Source organism: Ceratotherium simum, chromosome 2 (genome assembly GCF_057802395.1).
Source record: "Ceratotherium simum simum isolate JZ-2026a chromosome 2, ASM5780239v1, whole genome shotgun sequence".
In the NCBI taxonomy this organism is placed as follows: Eukaryota; Metazoa; Chordata; class Mammalia; order Perissodactyla; family Rhinocerotidae; genus Ceratotherium; species Ceratotherium simum.
Genome location: NC_141901.1, coordinates 35,010,679 through 35,032,653, shown reverse-complemented (window position 1 = coordinate 35,032,653; position 21,975 = coordinate 35,010,679). Strand labels below are relative to the sequence as shown.

The window sequence follows — 21,975 nt, the reverse complement described above, 5'->3', positions numbered from 1 at the left end:
CCAAGAGCAAAGGTTCTGTCCAACATGCTATTGGGCATGAAATGACTCTCCTCACCTTCAATGCTTTACGTTTCATGCCTGAAGCGTATCCCATCAGATTCTAGGCCTACCCAATGCGACTGGCATCGCTGTCAACGTCTCCATCAAAGCTGTACCTAGGCTTCACTGTTCTTCGCCCGTTCTCTATCTCCTCTCTCTGGGCCTTTATTCCTGTGCAGTCCACCGACGACCGACCCTAAACACCTCTACCGTTCCCTTGCTTGTGTGTTTCCCTGATGCTAGCCTATACCTTGGCATTCGCCATCCCCAAGTGTGTCCGGCGTTTCTGCCTAGCTTGGAAATTCATTTGGATTCCAAGGCTTGTACATCCCCTCCATCACTGTACTCTCAGTGTAGGATTTGAACTGACCACTCAATGACTAGTGTGTCTGGTGAGAAAAGGCTGCATAGTGCAGTAATTCTGTGAGAATGCAGTTAAGCTTGTTCCCCAGAATATGTGAGGGAAAGATATCTGGGACTGTTGACACAGACCAGAGATACGGTGTTGTGATGAGGGTCTACCCGATCAGGGAGATGTTCCCAGTGGCTCAGGGTAGCAAATCACGAGGTTTCACAACACCGCACCTGAGGTCTACTGGAATATTGCTCTTACGGTATCCTGTTGTCACACTGAGGATAGTGATGTCCCTGTGCCAGGACTGAACGTTGGGCGCTAATGGTCCAAGGGGGAACTGATTAATGTGATGGACCCTTTGTCAATTTCTTTGTAGAAAACCATCCTGATCTTGGGGACGAGGAAGACCATCACCTCATGTCTTCCAGGTAAGTCTCAAGAACCCTGGACTTCATTTTAAGGGGACATCTGGGGTTCTCAAATCCAGGGAAATCAGAAAGTGCTGACTAGACCTATTTCACCGCAAGTGTCCTATCCGAAAACTTGTCCTTTTCGACTGTGCGCCTTCCAGAGGCCTATTGCTTGATCTCTCTCCAATGTAGTCACCGGCAATCAGTTGATGCAGGTGTACTAACCAGCCAGAGGATTGCTTGCCCTGTCCCGTTCTCTCTTTGTGAGGACCACCGGCATGGGACGCAATTATGCCTCTGCCTGTTTGGCATTAGCACTGTGGCAGGTATTTCTTGGCCAAGGAGGTGATGAGTAAAAAAAAAAATCCATCACCTTCGACCTTATTGAGAGAAAGACACCTTGAAGCTTCCAGATTTCTAAGAGTCTCCAATGCTACCGGGGCCGCTGACTTGGCAAGTGTGCATAGCTTTCAAGAATGTTTCTGCAAAAGTGTTGACGCCACCTTTCTGGTTTTCTGAGAGTCGGTGCGTCATGGCTCTTGTGTACTGGGGGAGCTCGGTCTCCTTGCTCATGAGCTCGTTTTCTGCTCAGTGCTCTGAGCACCCTCTGCTTGCTCTCTGTCTCTCTCTCTCTCTGTCTCTGTGTCTGTCTTTTCTCACACTCCCTATCTGGTCGTCCCATTTCCACACTACTCTGGCCCCAGATAGAGGAGGATTGTTTCCTGTCCCTTGGCGAGGACTTCCCATTTCTTTTCTGTGGACGGACCCTTCTGCCTTCTGGGAAACCAGCGCTAGGACAGTGTGTTTCCCAAACCCTCTTGTTTCAACTTTAGTCCTCCCTACCCCACCAGGCTGAGCAGGGGTCCTCCACCGATGGGAGAGCTTCAGGTCCCGACACCCTCTCTCGGCGAGTACTATGGGACATACTCAGTTGATGTTGGCCAATCGGACTCGTACTGGACTCAGACGAGCACCTCCGTGTTCTGTGTCGATCTGGTGGAGGTCTGTTCTGTTCGGATGCAGCCAGTGAGTATTCCATCATGCAGGTCTTCAAGCTCCAGCTGGACTCCCTGCTCAGCCCACTTCCTTTGTACTCCACGCCTCTGGCTGTGCAGACACACACATTGAACTGAATCAGTTCTAGGACTGTGTTTGAAGCCCAAACAAGAGGTGGTTCAGGGAGCAGCGCTCCCATCCTCATTCCCAGGATGCGCCCCTGTCACCCTGGCCCCTCTCGCAGATCACTGGACCCAAAGCTGGCATGACATCCTCAAGTGACCTCCGCAACACGAACAACAAAGGTTCTGTCCGACATCCTATCGGGCATGAAATGTCTCTCCTCACCTTCAATGCTCTACGTTTCATGCCTGAAACGTATCCCTTCAGATTCTAGGCCTACCCAATGCGACTGGCATCCCTGTGAACGTCTCCATCAAAGATGTACCTAGGCTATACTCTTCTTCGCCCCGTTCTCTATCTGCTTTCTCTGGGCCTTTATTCCTATGGAGTCCACCGACGACCGACCCTAAACACCTCTACCGTTCCCTTGCTTGTCAGTTTCCCTCATGCCAGTCTATGCCTTGGCATTCGCCATCCCCAAGAGTGTCCCGCGTTACTGCCTAGCCTGAAAGATGCGTTTGGATGCCAAGGCTCGTAGATCCCTTCCGTCAATCTACTCTCAGTGTAGGATTTCCACGGAACACTCGATGACTAGTGTGTCTGGTGAGAAAAGGCTGCATAGTGCAGTAATTCAGTGAGAATGCAGTTAAGCTTGTTCCCAGGATACGTGAGGGAAAAATCTGGGACTGTTGACACAGACCAGAGATACGGTGTTGTGATGAGGGTCTACCCGATCAGGGAGGTATTCCCAGTGGCTCAGGAGGCGAATCACGAGGTTTCACAAGACCCCACCTGAGGTCTCCTGGAATATTGCTCTTACGGTATCCTGTTGTCACAGTGAGGATAGTGATGTCCCTGTGCCAGGACTGAGCGTTGGGCGATAATGTTCCAAGGGGGAACTGCTTAATGTGACTGACCCTTTCTGAATTTCTTTGTAGAAAACCATCCTGATCTTGGGGACGAGGAAGACCATCACCGCATGTCTTCCAGGTAAGTCTCAAGAATCGTGGGACTTCATGTTAAGGGGACATCAGGGGATCCAGGGAAGATCCAGGGAAATCAGAAAGTGCTGTCTAGACCCATTTCACCGCAAGTGTCCTATTCGAAAACTTGTCCTTTTCCACTGTGCACCTTCCAGAGGCCAATTGCTTGATCTCTCTCCAATGTAGTCACCTGCAATCAGTTGATGCAGGTGTACTAACGAGCCAGAGGATTGCTTGCCGTGTCCCGTTCTCTCTTTGTGAGGACCACCGGCATAGGACGCAATATGCCTCTGCCTGTTTGGCATTAGCACTGTGGCCGGTATTTCTTGGCCAAGGATGTAATGAGTAAAAAAAAAAAAATCCAACACCTTCAACCGTATTGAGAGAAAGACACCTTGAAGCTTCCAGATTTCTAAGAGTCTCCAATCCTACCGGGGACGCTGACTTGGCAAGTGTGCATAGCTTTCAAGAATGTTTCTGCAAAAGTGTTGATGCCACCTTTCTGGTTTTCTGAGAGTAGGTGTGTCATGGCTTTTGTGTACTGGGGGAGCTCGGACTCCTTGCTCACGAGCTCGTTTTCTGCTCAGTGCTCTGAGCACCCTCTGCTTGCTCTCTGTCTCTGTCTCTCTCTCTGTCTCTGTGTCTCTCTTTTCTCACGCTCCCTATCTGGTAGTCCCATTTCCACACGACTCTGGCCCCAGATAGAGGAGGAGTGTTCCTCTCCCTTGACGAGGACTTCCCATTTCCTTTCTGTGGACGGATCCTTCTGCCTTGTGGGAGAACCAGCGCTAAGACAGTGTGTTTCGGACACCGTGTTGTTTCAACTTTAGTCCTCCCTACGCCACCAGGCTGAGCAGGGATCCTCCACCGATGGGAGAGCTTCAGCTCCCGACACTGTCTCTCGGCGAGTACTATGGGACATACTCAGTTGATGTTGGCCAATCGGGCTCCTACTGGACTCAGCCGAGCACCTCCGTGTTGTGTGTCCAGCAGGTGGAGGTCTGTTCTGTTCGGCTGCAGCCAGTGAGTATTCCATCATGCAGGTCTTCAAGCTCCAGCTGGACTCCTGCTCAGCCCACTTTCTTTGTACTCCACACCTCTGGCTGTGCAGACACACATTGAACTGAATCAGTTCTAGGACTGTGTTTGCAGCCCAAACAAGAGGTGGTTCAGGGAGCTGCGCTCCCTTCCTCATTCCCAGGATGCGCCCCGGTCATCCTGGCCCCACTCGCAGATCACTGGACCCAAAACTGGCATGACATCCTCAACTCACCTCTGCAGCACCAAGAGCAAAGGTTCTGTCCAACATGCTATTGGGCATGAAATGACTCTCCTCACCTTCAATGCTTTACGTTTCATGCCTGAAGCGTATCCCATCAGATTCTAGGCCTACCCAATGCGACTGGCATCGCTGTCAACGTCTCCATCAAAGCTGTACCTAGGCTTCACTGTTCTTCGCCCCGTTCTCTATCTCCTCTCTCTGGGCCTTCGTTCCTGTGCAGTCCACCGACGACCGACCCTAAACACCTCTACCGTTCCCTTGCTTGTGTGTTTCCCTGATGCTAGCCTATACCTTGGCATTCGCCATCCCCAAGTGTGTCCGGCGTTTCTGCCTAGCTTGGAAATTCATTTGGATTCCAAGGCTTGTACATCCCCTCCATCACTGTACTCTCAGTGTAGGATTTGAACTGACCACTCAATGACTAGTGTGTCTGGTGAGAAAAGGCTGCATAGTGCAGTAATTCTGTGAGAATGCAGTTAAGCTTGTTCCCCAGAATATGTGAGGGAAAGATATCTGGGACTGTTGACACAGACCAGAGATGCGGTGTTGTGATGAGGTCTACCCGATCAGGGACATGTTCCCAGTGGCACAGGGTAGCAAATCACGAGGTTTCACAACACCGCACGTGAGGACTAGTGGAATATTGCTCTTACGGTATCCTGTTGTCACACTGAGGATAGTGATGTCCCTGTGCCAGGACTGAGCGTTGGACGCTAATGTTCCAAGGGGGAACTGATTAATGTGATGGACCCTTTGTCAATTTCTTTGTAGAAAACCATCCTGATCTTGGGGACGAGGAAGACCATCACCTCATGTCTTCCAGGTAAGTCTCCAGAACCCTGGACTTCATTTTAAGGGGACATCTGGGGTTCTCAAATCCAGGGAAATCAGAAAGTGCTGACTAGACCTATTTCACCGCAAGTGTCCTATCCGAAAACTTGTCCTTTTCGACTGTGCGCCTTCCAGAGGCCTATTGCTTGATCTCTCTCCAATGTAGTCACCGGCAATCAGTTGATGCAGGTGTACTAACCAGCCAGAGGATTGCTTGCCCTGTCCCGTTCTCTCTTTGTGAGGACCACCGGCATGGGACGCAATTATGCCTCTGCCTGTTTGGCATTAGCACTGTGGCAGGTATTTCTTGGCCAAGGAGGTGATGAGTAAAAAAAAAAAAATCCATCACCTTCGACCTTATTGAGAGAAAGACACCTTGAAGCTTCCAGATTTCTAAGAGTCTCCAATGCTACCGGGGCCGCTGACTTGGCAAGTGTGCATAGCTTTCAAGAATGTTTCTGCAAAAGTGTTGGCGCCACCTTTCTGGTTTTCTGAGAGTCGGTGCGTCATGGCTCTTGTGTACTGGGGGAGCTCGGTCTCCTTGCTCATGAGCTCGTTTTCTGCTCAGTGCTCTGAGCACCCTCTGCTTGCTCTCTGTCTCTCTCTCTCTCTGTCTCTGTGTCTGTCTTTTCTCACACTCCCTATCTGGTCGTCCCATTTCCACACTACTCTGGCCCCAGATAGAGGAGGATTGTTTCCTGTCCCTTGGCGAGGACTTCCCATTTCTTTTCTGTGGACGGACCCTTCTGCCTTCTGGGAAACCAGCGCTAGGACAGTGTGTTTCCCAAACCCTCTTGTTTCAACTTTAGCCCTCCCTCCCCCACCAGGCTGAGCAGGGATCGTCCACCGATGGGAGAGCTTCAGGTCCCGACACCCTCTCTCGGCAGTACTATGGGACATACTCAGTTGATGTTGGCCAATCGGACTCGTACTGGACTCAGGCGAGCACCTCCGTGTTCTGTGTCGATCTGGTGGAGGTCTGTTCTGTTCGGATGCAGCCAGTGAGTATTCCATCATGCAGGTCTTCAAGCTCCAGCTGGACTCCCTGCTCAGCCCACTTCCTTTGTACTCCACGCCTCTGGCTGTGCAGACACACACATTGAACTGAATCAGTTCTAGGACTGTGTTTGAAGCCCAAACAAGAGGTGGTTCAGGAGCAGCGCTCCCATCCTCATTCCCAGGATGCGCCCCTGTCACCCTGGCCCCTCTCGCAGATCACTGGACCCAAAGCTGGCATGACATCCTCAAGTGACCTCCGCAACCACGAACAACAAAGGTTCTGTCCGACATCCTATCGGGCATGAAATGTCTCTCCTCACCTTCAATGCTCTACGTTTCATGCCTGAAACGTATCCCTTCAGATTCTAGGCCTACCCAATGCGACTGGCATCCCTGTGAGCGTCTCCATCAAAGATGTACCTAGGCTATACTCTTCTTCGCCCGTTCTCTATCTGCTTTCTCTGGGCCTTTATTCCTATGGAGTCCACCGACGACCGACCCTAAACACCTCTACCGTTCCCTTGCTTGTCAGTTTCCCTCATGCCAGTCTATGCCTTGGCATTCGCCATCCCCAAGAGTGTCCCAGCGTTACTGCCTAGCCTGAAAGATGCGTTTGGATGCCAAGGCTCGTAGATCCCTTCCGTCAATCTACTCTCAGTGTAGGATTTCCACGGAACACTTTCGATGACTAGTGTGTCTGGTGAGAAAAGGCTGCATAGTGCAGTAATTCAGTGAGAATGCAGTTAAGCTTGTTCCCAGGATACGTGAGGGAAAAATCTGGGACTGTTGACACAGACCAGAGATACGGTGTTGTGATGAGGGTCTACCCGATCAGGGAGGTATTCCCAGTGGCTCAGGGGGGCGAATCACGAGGGTTCACAAGACCCCACCTGAGGTCTCCTGGAATATTGCTCTTACGGTATCCTGTTGTCACAGTGAGGATAGTGATGTCCCTGTGCCAGGACTGAACGTTGGACGGTAATGTTCCAAGGGGGAACTGCTTAATGTGACTGACCCTTTCTGAATTTCTTTGTAGAAAACCATCCTGATCTTGGGGACGAGGAAGACCATCACCGCATGTCTTCCAGGTAAGTCTCAAGAATCGTGGGACTTCATGTTAAGGGGACATCAGGGGATCCAGGGAAGATCCAGGGAAATCAGAAAGTGCTGTCTAGACCCATTTCACCGCAAGTGTCCTATTCGAAAACTTGTCCTTTTCCACTGTGCACCTTCCAGAGGCCAATTGCTTGATCTCTCTCCAATGTAGTCACCTGCAATCAGTTGATGCAGGTGTACTAACGAGCCAGAGGATTGCTTGCCGTGTCCCGTTCTCTCTTTGTGAGGACCACCGGCATAGGACGCAATATGCCTCTGCCTGTTTGGCATTAGCACTGTGGCCGGTATTTCTTGGCCAAGGATGTAATGAGTAAAAAAAAAAAAATCCAACACCTTCAACCGTATTGAGAGAAAGACACCTTGAAGCTTCCAGATTTCTAAGAGTCTCCAATCCTACCGGGGACGCTGACTTGGCAAGTGTGCATAGCTTTCAAGAATGTTTCTGCAAAAGTGTTGATGCCACCTTTCTGGTTTTCTGAGAGTAGGTGTGTCATGGCTTTTGTGTACTGGGGGAGCTCGGACTCCTTGCTCACGAGCTCGTTTTCTGCTCAGTGCTCTGAGCACCCTCTGCTGCTCTCTGTCTCTGTCTCTCTCTCTGTCTCTGTGTCTCTCTTTTCTCACGCTCCTATCTGGTAGTCCCATTTCCACACGACTCTGGCCCCCGATAGAGGGGGAGTGTGCCTCTCCCTTGACGGGGACTTCCCATTTCCTTTCTGTGGACGGATCCTTCTGCCTTCTGGGAAACCAGCGCTAGGACAGTGTGTTTCCCAAACCCTCTTGTTTCAACTTTAGTCCTCCCTACCCCACCAGGCTGAGCAGGGATCCTCCACCGATGGGAGAGCTTCAGCTCCCGACACTGTCTCTCGGCAGTACTATGGGACATACTCAGTTGATGTTGGCCAATCGGACTCCTACTGGACTCAGGCGAGCACCTCCGTGTTGTGCGTCCAGCAGGTGGAGGTCTGTTCTGTTCGGCTGCAGCCAGTGAGTATTCCATCATGCAGGTCTTCAAGCTCCAGCTGGACTCCCTGCTCAGCCCACTTTCTTTGTACTCCACACCTCTGGCTGTGCAGACACACATTGAACTGAATCAGTTCTAGGACTGTGTTTGCAGCCCAAACAAGAAGGTGGTTCAGGGAGCTGCGCTCCCTTCCTCATTCCCAGGATGCGCCCCGGTCATCCTGGCCCCACTCGCAGATCACTGGACCCAAAACTGGCATGACATCCTCAACTCACCTCTGCAGCACCAAGAGCAAAGGTTCTGTCCAACATGCTATTGGGCATGAAATGACTCTCCTCACCTTCAATGCTTTACGTTTCATGCCTGAAGCGTATCCCATCAGATTCTAGGCCTACCCAATGCGACTGGCATCGCTGTCAACGTCTCCATCAAAGCTGTACCTAGGCTTCACTGTTCTTCGCCCCGTTCTCTATCTCCTCTCTCTGGGCCTTCGTTCCTGTGCAGTCCACCGACGACCGACCCTAAACACCTCTACCGTTCCCTTGCTTGTGTGTTTCCCTGATGCTAGCCTATACCTTGGCATTCGCCATCCCCAAGTGTGTCCGGCGTTTCTGCCTAGCTTGGAAATTCATTTGGATTCCAAGGCTTGTACATCCCCTCCATCACTGTACTCTCAGTGTAGGATTTGAACTGACCACTCAATGACTAGTGTGTCTGGTGAGAAAAGGCTGCATAGTGCAGTAATTCTGTGAGAATGCAGTTAAGCTTGTTCCCCAGAATATGTGAGGGAAAGATATCTGGGACTGTTGACACAGACCAGAATGCGGTGTTGTGATGAGGTCTACCCGATCAGGAGATGTTCCCAGTGGCCCAGGGTAGCAAATCACGAGGTTTCACAACCCCGCCCCTGAGGTCTACTGGAATATTGCTCTTACGGTATCCTGTTGTCACACTGAGGATAGTGATGTCCCTGTGCCAGGACTGAGCGTTGGGCGCTAATGTTCCAAGGGAACTGATTAATGTGATGGACCCTTTGTCAATTTCTTTGTAGAAAACCATCCTGATCTTGGGGACGAGGAAGACCATCACCTCATGTCTTCCAGGTAAGTCTCCAGAACCCTGGACTTCATTTTAAGGGGACATCTGGGGTTCTCAAATCCAGGAAATCAGAAAGTGCTGACTAGACCTATTTCACCGCAAGTGTCCTATCCGAAAACTTGTCCTTTTCGACTGTCGCCTTCCAGAGGCCTATGGCTTGATCTCTCTCCAATGTAGTCACCGGCAATCAGTTGATGCAGGTGTACTAACCAGCCAGAGGATTGCTTGCCCTGTCCCGTTCTCTCTTTGTGAGGACCACCGGCATGGGGCGCAATTATGCCTCTGCCTGTTTGGCATTAGCACTGTGGCAGGTATTTCTTGGCCAAGGAGGTGATGAGTAAAAAAAATCCATCACCTTCGACCTTATTGAGAGAAAGACACCTTGAAGCTTCCAGATTTCTAAGAGTCTCCAATGCTACCGGGGCCGCTGACTTGGCAAGTGTGCATAGCTTTCAAGAATGTTTCTGCAAAAGTGTTGGCGCCACCTTTCTGGTTTTCGGAGAGGCGGGGCGTCATGGCTCTTGTGTACTGGGGAGCTCGGTCTCCTTGCTCATGAGCTCGTTTTCTGCTCAGTGCTCTGAGCACCCTCTGCTGCTCTCTGTCTCTCTCTCTCTCTGTCTCTGTGTCTGTCTTTTCTCACACTCCCTATCTGGTCGTCCCATTTCCACACTACTCTGGCCCCAGATAGAGGAGGATTGTTTCCTGTCCCTTGGCGAGGACTTCCCATTTCTTTTCTGTGGACGGACCCTTCTGCCTTCTGGGAAACCAGCGCTAGGACAGTGTGTTTCCCAAACCCTCTTGTTTCAACTTTAGTCCTCCCTACCCCACCAGCCTGAGCAGGGAGCCTCCACCGATTGGAGAGCTTCAGGGCCCCACACCCTCTCTCGGCAGTACTATGGGACATACTCAGTTGATGTTGGCCAATCGGACTCGTACTGGACTCAGACGAGCACCTCCGTGTTCTGTGTCGATCTGGTGGAGGTCTGTTCTGTTCCGGATGCAGCCAGTGAGTATTCCATCATGCAGGTCTTCAAGCTCCAGCTGGACTCCCTGCTCAGCCCACTTCCTTTGTACTCCACGCCTCTGGCTGTGCAGACACACACATTGAACTGAATCAGTTCTAGGACTGTGTTTGAAGCCCAAACAAGAGGTGGTTCAGGGAGCAGCGCTCCCATCCTCATTCCCAGGATGCGCCCCTGTCATCTGGCCCCTCTCGCAGATCACTGGACCCAAAGCTGGCATGACATCCTCAAGTGACCTCCATAACCACGAACAACAAAGGTTCTGTCCGACATCCTCTCGGGCATGAAATGTCTCTCCTCACCTTCAATGCTCTACGTTTCATGCCTGAAACGTATCCCTTCAGATTCTAGGCCTACCCAATGCGACTGGCATCCCTGTGAACGTCTCCATCAAAGATGTACCTAGGCTATACTCTTCTTCGCCCCGTTCTCTATCTGCTTTCTCTGGGCCTTTATTCCTATGGAGTCCACCGACGACCGACCCTAAACACCTCTACCGTTCCCTTGCTTGTCAGTTTCCCTCATGCCAGTCTATGCCTTGGCATTCGCCATCCCCAAGAGTGTCGCGTTACTGCCTAGCCTGAAAGATGCGTTTGGATGCCAAGGCTCGTAGATCCCTTCCGTCAATCTACTCTCAGTGTAGGATTTCCACGGAACACTTTCGATGACTAGTGTGTCTGGTGAGAAAAGGCTGCATAGTGCAGTAATTCAGTGAGAATGCAGTTAAGCTTGTTCCCAGGATACGTGAGGAAAAATCTGGGACTGTTGACACAGACCAGAGATGCGGTGTTGTGATGAGGGTCTACCCGATCAGGGAGGTATTCCCAGTGGCTCAGGGGAGCGAATCACGAGGTTTCACAAGACCCCACCTGAGGTCTCCTGGAATATTGCTCTTACGGTATCCTGTTGTCACAGTGAGGATAGTGATGTCCCTGTGCCAGGACTGAGCGTTGGACGATAATGTTCCAAGGGGGAACTGCTTAATGTGACTGACCCTTTCTGAATTTCTTTGTAGAAAACCATCCTGATCTTGGGGACGAGGAAGACCATCACCGCATGTCTTCCAGGTAAGTCTCAAGAATCGTGGGACTTCATGTTAAGGGGACATCAGGGGATCCAGGGAAGATCCAGGGAAATCAGAAAGTGCTGTCTAGACCCATTTCACCGCAAGTGTCCTATTCGAAAACTTGTCCTTTTCCACTGTGCACCTTCCAGAGGCCAATTGCTTGATCTCTCTCCAATGTAGTCACCTGCAATCAGTTGATGCAGGTGTACTAACGAGCCAGAGGATTGCTTGCCGTGTCCCGTTCTCTCTTTGTGAGGACCACCGGCATAGGACGCAATATGCCTCTGCCTGTTTGGCATTAGCACTGTGGCCGGTATTTCTTGGCCAAGGATGTAATGAGTAAAAAAAAAAAAAATCCAACACCTTCAACCGTATTGAGAGAAAGACACCTTGAAGCTTCCAGATTTCTAAGAGTCTCCAATCCTACCGGGGACGCTGACTTGGCAAGTGTGCATAGCTTTCAAGAATGTTTCTGCAAAAGTGTTGATGCCACCTTTCTGGTTTTCTGAGAGTAGGTGTGTCATGGCTTTTGTGTACTGGGGGAGCTCGGACTCCTTGCTCACGAGCTCGTTTTCTGCTCAGTGCTCTGAGCACCCTCTGCTTGCTCTCTGTCTCTGTCTCTCTCTCTGTCTCTGTGTCTCTCTTTTCTCACGCTCCCTATCTGGTAGTCCCATTTCCACACGACTCTGGCCCCAGATAGAGGAGGAGTGTTCCTCTCCCTTGACGAGGACTTCCCATTTCCTTTCTGTGGACGGATCCTTCTGCCTTCTGGGAAACCAGCGCTAGGACAGTGTGTTTCCCAAACCCTCTTGTTTCAACTTTAGTCCTCCCTACCCCACCAGGCTGAGCAGGGATCCTCCACCGATGGGAGAGCTTCAGCTCGACACTGTCTCTCGGCAGTACTATGGGACATACTCAGTTGATGTTGGCCAATCGGACTCCTACTGGACTCAGGCAGGCACCTCCGTGTTGTCGTCCAGCAGGTGGAGGTCTGTTCTGTTCGGCTGCAGCCAGTGAGTATTCCATCATGCAGGTCTTCAAGCTCCAGCTGGACTCCTGCTCAGCCCACTTTCTTTGTACTCCACACCTCTGGCTGTGCAGACACACATTGAACTGAATCAGTTCTAGGACTGGGCTTGCACCCCAAACAAGAAGGTGGTTCAGGGAGCTGCGCTCCCTTCCTCATTCCCAGGATGCGCCCCGGTCATCCTGGCCCCACTCGCAGATCACTGGACCCAAAACTGGCATGACATCCTCAACTCACCTCTGCAGCACCAAGAGCAAAGGTTCTGTCCAACATGCTATTGGGCATGAAATGACTCTCCTCACCTTCAATGCTTTACGTTTCATGCCTGAAGCGTATCCCATCAGATTCTAGGCCTACCCAATGCGACTGGCATCGCTGTCAACGTCTCCATCAAAGCTGTACCTAGGCTTCACTGTTCTTCGCCCCCTTCTCTATCTCCTCTCTCTGGGCCTTCGTTCCTGTGCAGTCCACCGACGACCGACCCTAAACACCTCTACCGTTCCCTTGCTTGTGTGTTTCCCTGATGCTAGCCTATACCTTGGCATTCGCCATCCCCAAGTGTGTCCGGCGTTTCTGCCTAGCTTGGAAATTCATTTGGATTCCAAGGCTTGTACATCCCCTCCATCACTGTACTCTCAGTGTAGGATTTGAACTGACCACTCAATGACTAGTGTGTCTGGTGAGAAAAGGCTGCATAGTGCAGTAATTCTGTGAGAATGCAGTTAAGCTTGTTCCCCAGAATATGTGAGGGAAAGATATCTGGGACTGTTGACACAGACCAGAGATACGGTGTTGGGATGAGTGTGTACCCGATCAGGGAGATCTCCCCAGTGGCTCAGGGTAGCAAATCACGAGGTATCCCAACACCGCACCTGACGTCTCCTCGAATATTGCTCTTACGGTATCCTGTTGTCACACTGAGGATAGTGATGTCCCTGTGCCAGGACTGAGCGTTGGGCGCTAATGTTCCAAGGGGAACTGATTAATGTGATGGACCCTTTGTAAATTTCTTTGCAGAAAGCCATCCTGATCTTGGGGACGAGGGAGACCAGCACCTCATGTCTTCCAGGTAAGTCTCCAGAACCCTGGACTTCATTTTAAGGGGACATCTGGGGTTCTCAAATCCAGGGAAATCAGAAAGTGCTGACTAGACCTATTTCACCGCAAGTGTCCTATCCGAAAACTTGTCCTTTTCGACTGTGCGCCTTCCAGAGGCCTATGGCTTGATCTCTCTCCAATGTAGTCACCGGCAATCAGTTGATGCAGGTGTACTAACCAGCCAGAGGATTGCTTGCCCTGTCCCGTTCTCTCTTTGTGAGGACCACCGGCATGGGACGCAATTATGCCTCTGCCTGTTTGGCATTAGCACTGTGGCAGGTATTTCTTGGCCAAGGAGGTGATGAGTAAAAAAAAAAATCCATCACCTTCGACCTTATTGAGAGAAAGACACCTTGAAGCTTCCAGATTTCTAAGAGTCTCCAATGCTACCGGGGCCGCTGACTTGGCAAGTGTGCATAGCTTTCAAGAATGTTTCTGCAAAAGTGTTGACGCCACCTTTCTGGTTTTCTGAGAGTCGGTGCGTCATGGCTCTTGTGTACTGGGGGAGCTCGGTCTCCTTGCTCATGAGCTCGTTTTCTGCTCAGTGCTCTGAGCACCCTCTGCTTGCTCTCTGTCTCTCTCTCTCTCTGTCTCTGTGTCTGTCTTTTCTCACACTCCCTATCTGGTCGTCCCATTTCCACACTACTCTGGCCCCAGATAGAGGAGGATTGTTTCCTGTCCCTTGGCGAGGACTTCCCATTTCTTTTCTGTGGACGGACCCTTCTGCCTTCTGGGGAAACCAGCGCTAGGACAGTGTGTTTCCCAAACCCTCTTGTTTCAACTTTAGTCCTCCCTACCCCACCAGGCTGAGCAGGGATCCTCCACCGATGGGAGAGCTTCAGGTCCCGACACCCTCTCTCGGCGAGTACTATGGGACATACTCAGTTGATGTTGGCCACTCGGACTCGTACTGGACTCAGGCGAGCACCTCCGTGTTCTGTGTCGATCTGGTGGAGGTCTGTTCTGTTGCGGATGCAGCCAGTGAGTATTCCATCATGCAGGTCTTCAAGCTCCAGCTGGACTCCCTGCTCAGCCCACTTCCTTTGTACTCCACGCCTCTGGCTGTGCAGACACACACATTGAACTGAATCAGTTCTAGGACTGTGTTTGAAGCCCAAACAAGAGGTGGTTCAGGGAGCAGCGCTCCCATCCTCATTCCCAGGATGCGCCCCTGTCACCCTGGCCCCTCTGCAGATCACTGGACCCAAAGCTGGCATGACATCCTCAAGTGACCTCCGCAACACGAACAACAAAGGTTCTGTCCGACATCCTATCGGGCATGAAATGTCTCTCCTCACCTTCAATGCTCTACGTTTCATGCCTGAAACGTATCCCTTCAGATTCTAGGCCTACCCAATGCGACTGGCATCCCTGTGACCGTCTCCATCAAAGATGTACCTAGGCTATACTCTTCTTCGCCCCGTTCTCTATCTGCTTTCTCTGGGCCTTTATTCCTATGGAGTCCACCGACGACCGACCCTAAACACCTCTACCGTTCCCTTGCTTGTCAGTTTCCCTCATGCCAGTCTATGCCTTGGCATTCGCCATCCCCAAGAGTGTCCCGCGTTACTGCCTAGCCTGAAAGATGCGTTTGGATGCCAAGGCTCGTAGATCCCCTCTGTCAATCTACTCTCAGTGTAGGATTTCCACGGAACACTCGATGACTAGTGTGTCTGGTGAGAAAAGGCTGCATAGTGCAGTAATTCAGTGAGAATGCAGTTAAGCTTGTTCCCCAGAATATTTGAGGTAAAAATCTGGGACTGTTGACACAGACCAGAGATACGGTGTTGTGATGAGGGTCTACCCGATCAGGGAGGTATTCCCAGTGGCTCAGGGGAGCGAATCACGAGGTTTCACAAGACCCCACCTGAGGTCTCCTGGAATATTGCTCTTACGGTATCCTGTTGTCACAGTGAGGATAGTGATGTCCCTGTGCCAGGACTGAACGTTGGATGGTAATGTTCCAATGGGGAACTGCTTAATGTGACTGACCCTTTCTGAATTTCTTTGTAGAAAACCATCCTGATCTTGGGGACGAGGAAGACCATCACCGCATGTCTTCCAGGTAAGTCTCAAGAATCGTGAGACTTCATTTTAAGTGGACTTCTGGGGATCTCAGATCCAGGGAAATCAGAAAGTGCTGACTAGACCCATTTCACCGCAAGCGTCCTATTCGAAAAGTTGTCCTTTTCGACTCTGCGCCTTCCAGAGGCCAATTGCTTGACCTCTCTCCAATGTAGTCACCTGCAATCAGTTGATGCAGGTGTACTAACGAGCCATAGGATTGCTTGCCCTGTCCCGTTCTCTCTTTGTGAGGACCACCGGCATAGGACACAATTATGCTTTTGCCTGTTTGGCATTTGCACTGTGGCAGGTTTATCTTGGCTAAGGAGGTGATGAGTAAAAAAAAAAAATCCATCACCTTCGACCGTATTGAGAGAAAGTCACCTTGATGCTTCCCGACTTCTAAGAGTCTCCAACGCCACCGTGGCCGCTGACTTGGCAAGTGTCAATAGCTTTCAAGAATGTTTCTGCAAAAGTGTTGATGCCACCTTTCTGGTTTTCTGAGAGTAGGTGCGCCATGACTCTTGTGTACTGGGGTAGCTCGGTCTCCTTCCTCCTGACCTCGTTTTCTCCTCAGTGCTCTGATCATCCTCTGCTTGCCGTCTCTCCTCCAACCCCCATTTCTCTCTCTCTCTCTGTCTCTCCGTATCTTTCTAATGATCTACCTCTCTCTCCCATTCACTTTTCAACTACAGTTGTTTCCGGTGTGGGGAATTTTCCCATTTCTCCCTTGATGCACTCTTCTCTTTTGTTTTTTTTGACCACTTCCTTATCCCTCACTTCTAATCCAATTCTCCTATTCTGTATTTCCTAATCCCTCTCGTTTAATCTTGTATTCTTCCTACTCCAGAAGCCTCAGCAGGCATCTGCTGTTAAGAATGAAGATTGAAGTCCCACGGGAATTCCTGGATGAATGGTATTTCACTCGTTCAATTGGCCATGACCTGGCAGCCTCTTATAGGCCTTACACAAGTTCCTCATTGGCGTTTGATGGAAAGGAATTCTTCTCCGCCTTGGATGCACGCGGTGAGTATTCCCATTGTAAAGGGCATACAGTGTTGGTGTGTCCCTGGTAGCCTGTATGTTCTTTGAATCCACCAACCTGCACTGACTGAGAGATGCAACCCTGCAAACACGTTCTGTAGACTAGACTGGTTCTGGGTTGAATCGTGCTCTTGGATTTAATTTTAAGATTGCATCCTGTGGCCAGAGAACTTTTTTGTCCCAATCTGGTCACCTGTCGCCTGGCATCTCTCACAGGTGCAGGCTGTTCCTATCAAGTCAGGTTCGAGAGAAGGAATGGAGGGATAATGGCCAAATGTCAGCCGTCATTATGCCACCTAGAGTAATTTGTGTAACATAGCTCTCTTTTTCCTCATAAAACTTCTCACACTCAAGACATGATGTTTTTGCTTGCATTTCCTGAATAGTTTTGTACAAACTCTCTAGCTTTCCACACAAGTTTGCATTCTGCTCCATATTTGCAACATCCTTTATTTTGTTTCAGAGCTCAAAGTTTTCCCCTGGGTTGCCTACCTCCCTCTGAAGCATTTCGATACCAGACCCTGAGCACCAAATCCTGCCTGTGCCTGTGGTTTCAATGAAGCCAAATCTCTCGTTCTGATCTTTCATCCTCCACAGATGGCCATGGTTTTCATCCTTTGTGCAACACCATTCATTTCTTCCGTTTGTGGCTTGTAGTTTCAATCACATGTCTAGTCTCCGTCGTATCATCTCACGTAAACTATCAGCAACCTGTGTACCTGATGGGGGTATTGACCTAATTTATGAGCAGAGTAGAGTGGTTCCCCTCTCCGTAATATCCAGAAAAGTCCTTCCTGGTGAGCACCATCTCGTTGGGGCAACAATTTCATAGAGTTTCTAGATGAAAACACACTTTCCATTTCCTCTCACAGAGGCTATTTTTTGACCTTTTCATCTGGGAGAAGCAGTTGGATATTTAGGGGACTTTATTCATCAAATCAGCTTGTAGGAAGAGCAAGAAACTTGGTGGTGTTCCTTACTCACTCTATTTTATAGTGAAATTGGCTATGAACGCTATGTCCCTCAGCCTTTTTGGGTCGGTAAGTGTCTTTTCACACTGGGACCATCCTCTCGCCTGTTTCCCATTCCTTCCTGAGGTACAAAGGATCAGAGGCTTTCTGAGGACCACAACAATTCACAAAACAAAAATGTAACACACAGTTCTTTTGCATCTGTTGTTTGCCATGCCCCTTAGCAAGCGAGCTCCATGGACGCCCTAATCCACTTGGTCCTCACAGCGACACTCTCAACTAGGCGTGGGATCCCCTGTTAGGGCTGAGGGGCCTGAGGTTCAGGAAGGTCACTTCACTAGCCCAAAACACCCAGCCAGCGCCACGGTGGGTCATAGGCCGCTCGTTGGCCTGACTCCTGCTCAGGCCCTGTCCCCTGCTGTCAGCAGTCACACTGTCATAGACTAAGCAAGGATGGTGCTCACCCTCTTCTTTTTCCTTTGTTGCAAGTTGTGTCAAACAATTTTTGAGCTTAAACAGAAAAGTCTGAATACTGGTCCAAAGACCTCCTGTGGCCACTCATATAGATCTGCCAACTCCTACTGTCTCAGTGCACTTTGTCCTGTGAGCAGAGCCAGAGTCTCATCCAGCCCCTCTAGGGGGAGCTGCAGCTCCATGAGACTCTCTCTCCATGGAAAATCAGTCAGGGCTGAGAGATCTCTGTCTCTCACCACCCCCTGTCCTCAGGGGTTTCCTGCTCTGACTCAGGTTTGTCCTGGCATCCTTGTAAAGCCACATAGCTCCATCTCAGTTACGCTGACAGCCAGGTCTGGTTCCCATGAGGAGGAGGAGAAAGGCTCAGACACCCCTCTCAGGAGTGTGATGCGTGTGACAGGGCACGGCCTTGTCAGGCCATCCTTCAAAATGCACCAGGAGAAAACAAATTCCCCCACGCGGATGGGCTGAGATAAATGAAGGGAGCCTTTCAATTCTACACGCATCTGTCCTGTGTGGGGGTTCACTAATGACAACATGTAAACAGTGTGTATAGCAGCAGTGGGGCCACAGATGGTCTGCTCCACCCCATCCTCTCTGTACAGGGAGAAGCGCTCTGGAAACAATGCGAACACAACCTAAATCATAACATGATCTTTTATTGAGGGCTCTTGCCCACCTGCCACACCAACAATATGGGACAGCCCTTCAGAAGTTCAGTACAATGTTCTCCCTGTTCTCCTGCAAATGCAAAGAATATTCAAAGCATAGGTTTAATAAAGCCTAGCAGTTGGGAAGAGAGAGATAAAACAACATGATGCAATCAGCCACGATAATTAAAACAACCTTAGACCTTGATTCAAAATAACTTTTGAGAATGATGAGACCTCGTTTTGGTGATTCTTTTACCAGGCAGATTTGTTAATTTCAGAGGGTTTACTCTTTAGCCCAATATGTGTTATCATAAAATCTTATTCTATGTCCTAAATTATGATTAATAAACTGTCTCCAGGAAATATGGAGGATGTAACGTGCTTGTGGAAAAAGAGCTGGAAGCTAGAAGAGGCACGTGGTGCAGGGCTGGCGTGGTGTGGGGAGAGGGGTAGGCTGACTCCAGAGGATTTGTAGAAGGGAGCTGTGGGAAATGATGTTGGAGAAGAAAGAGGGACCAGAGGGAAAGGAGGAGGGAGTGCAAAGGAAGGTAAGGAGTTGAGAGTGTGTGTAGCAGAGAAGGGAGAGGAAGTTCTCACAGCAGAGCAGGCATGGGATGAAACTGGATTGGGAGTAATAAGACGGGTGACACATTGGATGGTGAGGAGAGGATAGAATCAGAGAAAGCAGTTAGAAGGAGGTTGGATGAATCCATGATGAGAGTCAGGTAGAGTATGCGATCTGGAAGACAAAATGGTAACAGATACACAAAGACACGTGTAAGAAACGGTTAAACAAACCTTGATGAGAATGGAGATGTGCAGAGGGCAGGAGAGAGGGGAACCCATCTCAGTGTGGAGCAGGCCCTGTGGGCCAGGACCCCGCCTGAGCCTGACTTGGATTGGCCTCAGCCTATCTGAGGTCTTTGGTTAGCCCACTTTCTGAGAATATGTATTCATTTCACAGTAGAAATATACACGTTTCAATAGGGAGAAGGGGCCAAAAGCCACTGAGGTGTGTGTAACATAAGGATTGTGCACTCTCTTACCTCCCTGAAGAACCACAGAGTCTGATTCTGTAGCACTTCTGGCCCCTCAGTTTCCCATAAGGGATTCAGACCTCTACTGCATTTCCTTCACCTGCAACTAACCCTGTGTGGCAATAGAATGTCTAGATGTGTGGGTGAGTGAAGGGCAGTCAAAATTTACAGACAAGGGTGTTCAATGGGCCGCAGAACTCTGCAAAAATTCTCGTAAAATGGTCCACGAACTAGTTTTCCAACACCCTTTTCTACCGGACCTGAAGCCTTGAGGCCGTACTTTTTTCCCTGTTCCTTTATTCTGGTGGGTACACATCAACATCACTTTCTCCCCATCTCCTGAGGCCTCTCTAGAACCTTCTCTCTAGGCTATAGGACTAAGTTAATAAGAACAGATTAATAGGCATGACTTCATCTGCCCGTGCAAAGTCCTCTGGACTCAGTGGGTGATTTTTCACTTCAGGGACACTGCAGCCTGGTACCTGCCATCTCAGCCTCCCCAGGCACACACATGAAGGTGACACTAAGATCATGAATAACAATGGATCCTGTTGTCTGTGATTTTATTTTCAGAGCTGTGTTTGGATGCCTGCGCTACAGGGAAGAACCTGAAGATCATGAAAAGAAAACCACTTTTCAAGTGGAGAGTAACTTGCAATTTCCCTGGCCTTCAGATTAGGGTACTGAGGTAATCACATCAGTGGCTCTTAGATGTACTTATTCCTTCTTGCTCTCTATCTAAGTTTGTAGCTCAATCTCTCACTATTTTTTCTCTTCCTCATTTGTTCAGTCCAACAGCTGATGCGACCTCTGTCTGGTTTTCCCTCTGCTTTCCATGGGGGCTGCACCCTGCCAGACCCTTCCATCTCCATCTCCTGTTTACACTCTGAGCTCTGCTATATGCCTGCTGCTGCTGTCCTGATATTCCCTCTGACCTTTCCTCTTAGCCACGGGGAAACCTGGCCCCAAGGTCCTCCTCATCACAAGAGCATCATTGAAACCATTGAACACATGGCACTTTGCCTGAAATCACACTTTCTTGATTTGCTTGCCTTCCATCCCCGGCTTCCCAACTCCACTGCCTCTTTCTTCATAACAAATCACTCACACATGGATCCTCGTCTTGCGTCTTGTAGGGAACCTGACCTAGGACAACCCTTAACCCTGGACTTCTCCATGTGGACAAGAAGTATTAAAACTGAGGTTAAAGAGCCCAGATTACAAAAACTAAATTAGAACTGGAGTCACAGTTGGCATGCCATATTGATCTCTTCAGCCCCAGGTGTGCAGGCCTGTGATCATCTGCATGGGCCTTCCAGGGACTTAGTGTCCCTCCCAAGGCCCTCTTGGAGCTGGCATTAACACTGCCAGGCTTAAGCACCTGGTGAAATTTTAATTAAGATGAATGCCTTGACCCCACACCTGGAGATTCTCATTTAAATGGTCGGGGGTGGGGTTTTGGGCTTCAGGAGATTTGAAAAGCTTCCCAGTGATTCTAATGTGCAGCTGGACATGAGAAGGACCATTCCAGCATGAAGATCTCAGGTTCAGCATAGAAATGCCCTGAATGTGTGGCTACTTCATTGAAAATGCTGAATATCCATCAGCCATTGATGGAATTTGTATGCCTCTCTCAACAGTACTATCTGTACAACATGGGAAAAAAGTGAGGAGAAAAAAGTAGGTGAATGGATTAGACTTCTAATCTCCCTACTTGGAGGAGAGTTTCTGCAACTTTTCTGAATACGTGATAAAATAGGAAATAAGCATTTCATTGAAACCCAGTGTACAGAAAAGAAGACCTCCCTTATTACACATCATAAAATTTAGTATTTTCTTTAATATTTCTCATATAAAACTACAAGTTCATATTCCATCCAATTGATTTCAAGCCCAATGTGTTGAAAATGTAGTTCAAGCACTACAGGTTGAAAATTTTAGTATTGATCAATTTTTGTCATTCAGTAAGATCTCCAAAGAGAATCATTATGTTCATTTCCCTAAAGAGAATATCATAGCAAATAAAAACTGCAAGTTAGTAAAAAGATTGTATGTTTATGCTTCTTTAAGCCATTCTTTACACTGGCGTAAAAGACAAAAAACAGAATCCTTCCCTAGGCAGTGCTTTGCGGGAATAATGGGTAAGTGGGGGAGAATCTAGTCAAACCAGTTGCTGTATGCTTCCCCTTCAGAGTTTTTGAGGCTGAGAACTCTAGTGTTGAGAATATTCCTAGAAATGCCTTAAGGTGTATCCTGGCGTCGAATCAACACCAGAGAATGAAGGAAAATGAGTGGGGCCGTGGTTACCCTCCCTGCTCTCTTTTTG

The 21,975-nt window shown here is 49.5% G+C and overlaps 2 long non-coding RNA genes across 2 annotated transcripts; both read left to right on the top strand.

The window, feature by feature from the left end:
* Positions 1–10,089: 10,089 nt before the first annotated feature.
* On the top strand, positions 10,090–12,161 carry LOC147917879 (uncharacterized). The gene is made up of 3 exons (XR_015554662.1): positions 10,090–10,199; positions 11,231–11,282; positions 12,124–12,161. It is a non-coding gene; the product is annotated as an uncharacterized LOC147917879 (long non-coding RNA).
* Positions 12,162–15,386: 3,225 nt separating this feature from the next.
* LOC147917878 (uncharacterized) lies at positions 15,387–20,379 on the top strand. The gene is made up of 3 exons (XR_015554663.1): positions 15,387–15,471; positions 16,321–16,496; positions 20,223–20,379. It is a non-coding gene; the product is annotated as an uncharacterized LOC147917878 (long non-coding RNA).
* Positions 20,380–21,975: the final 1,596 nt, after the last annotated feature.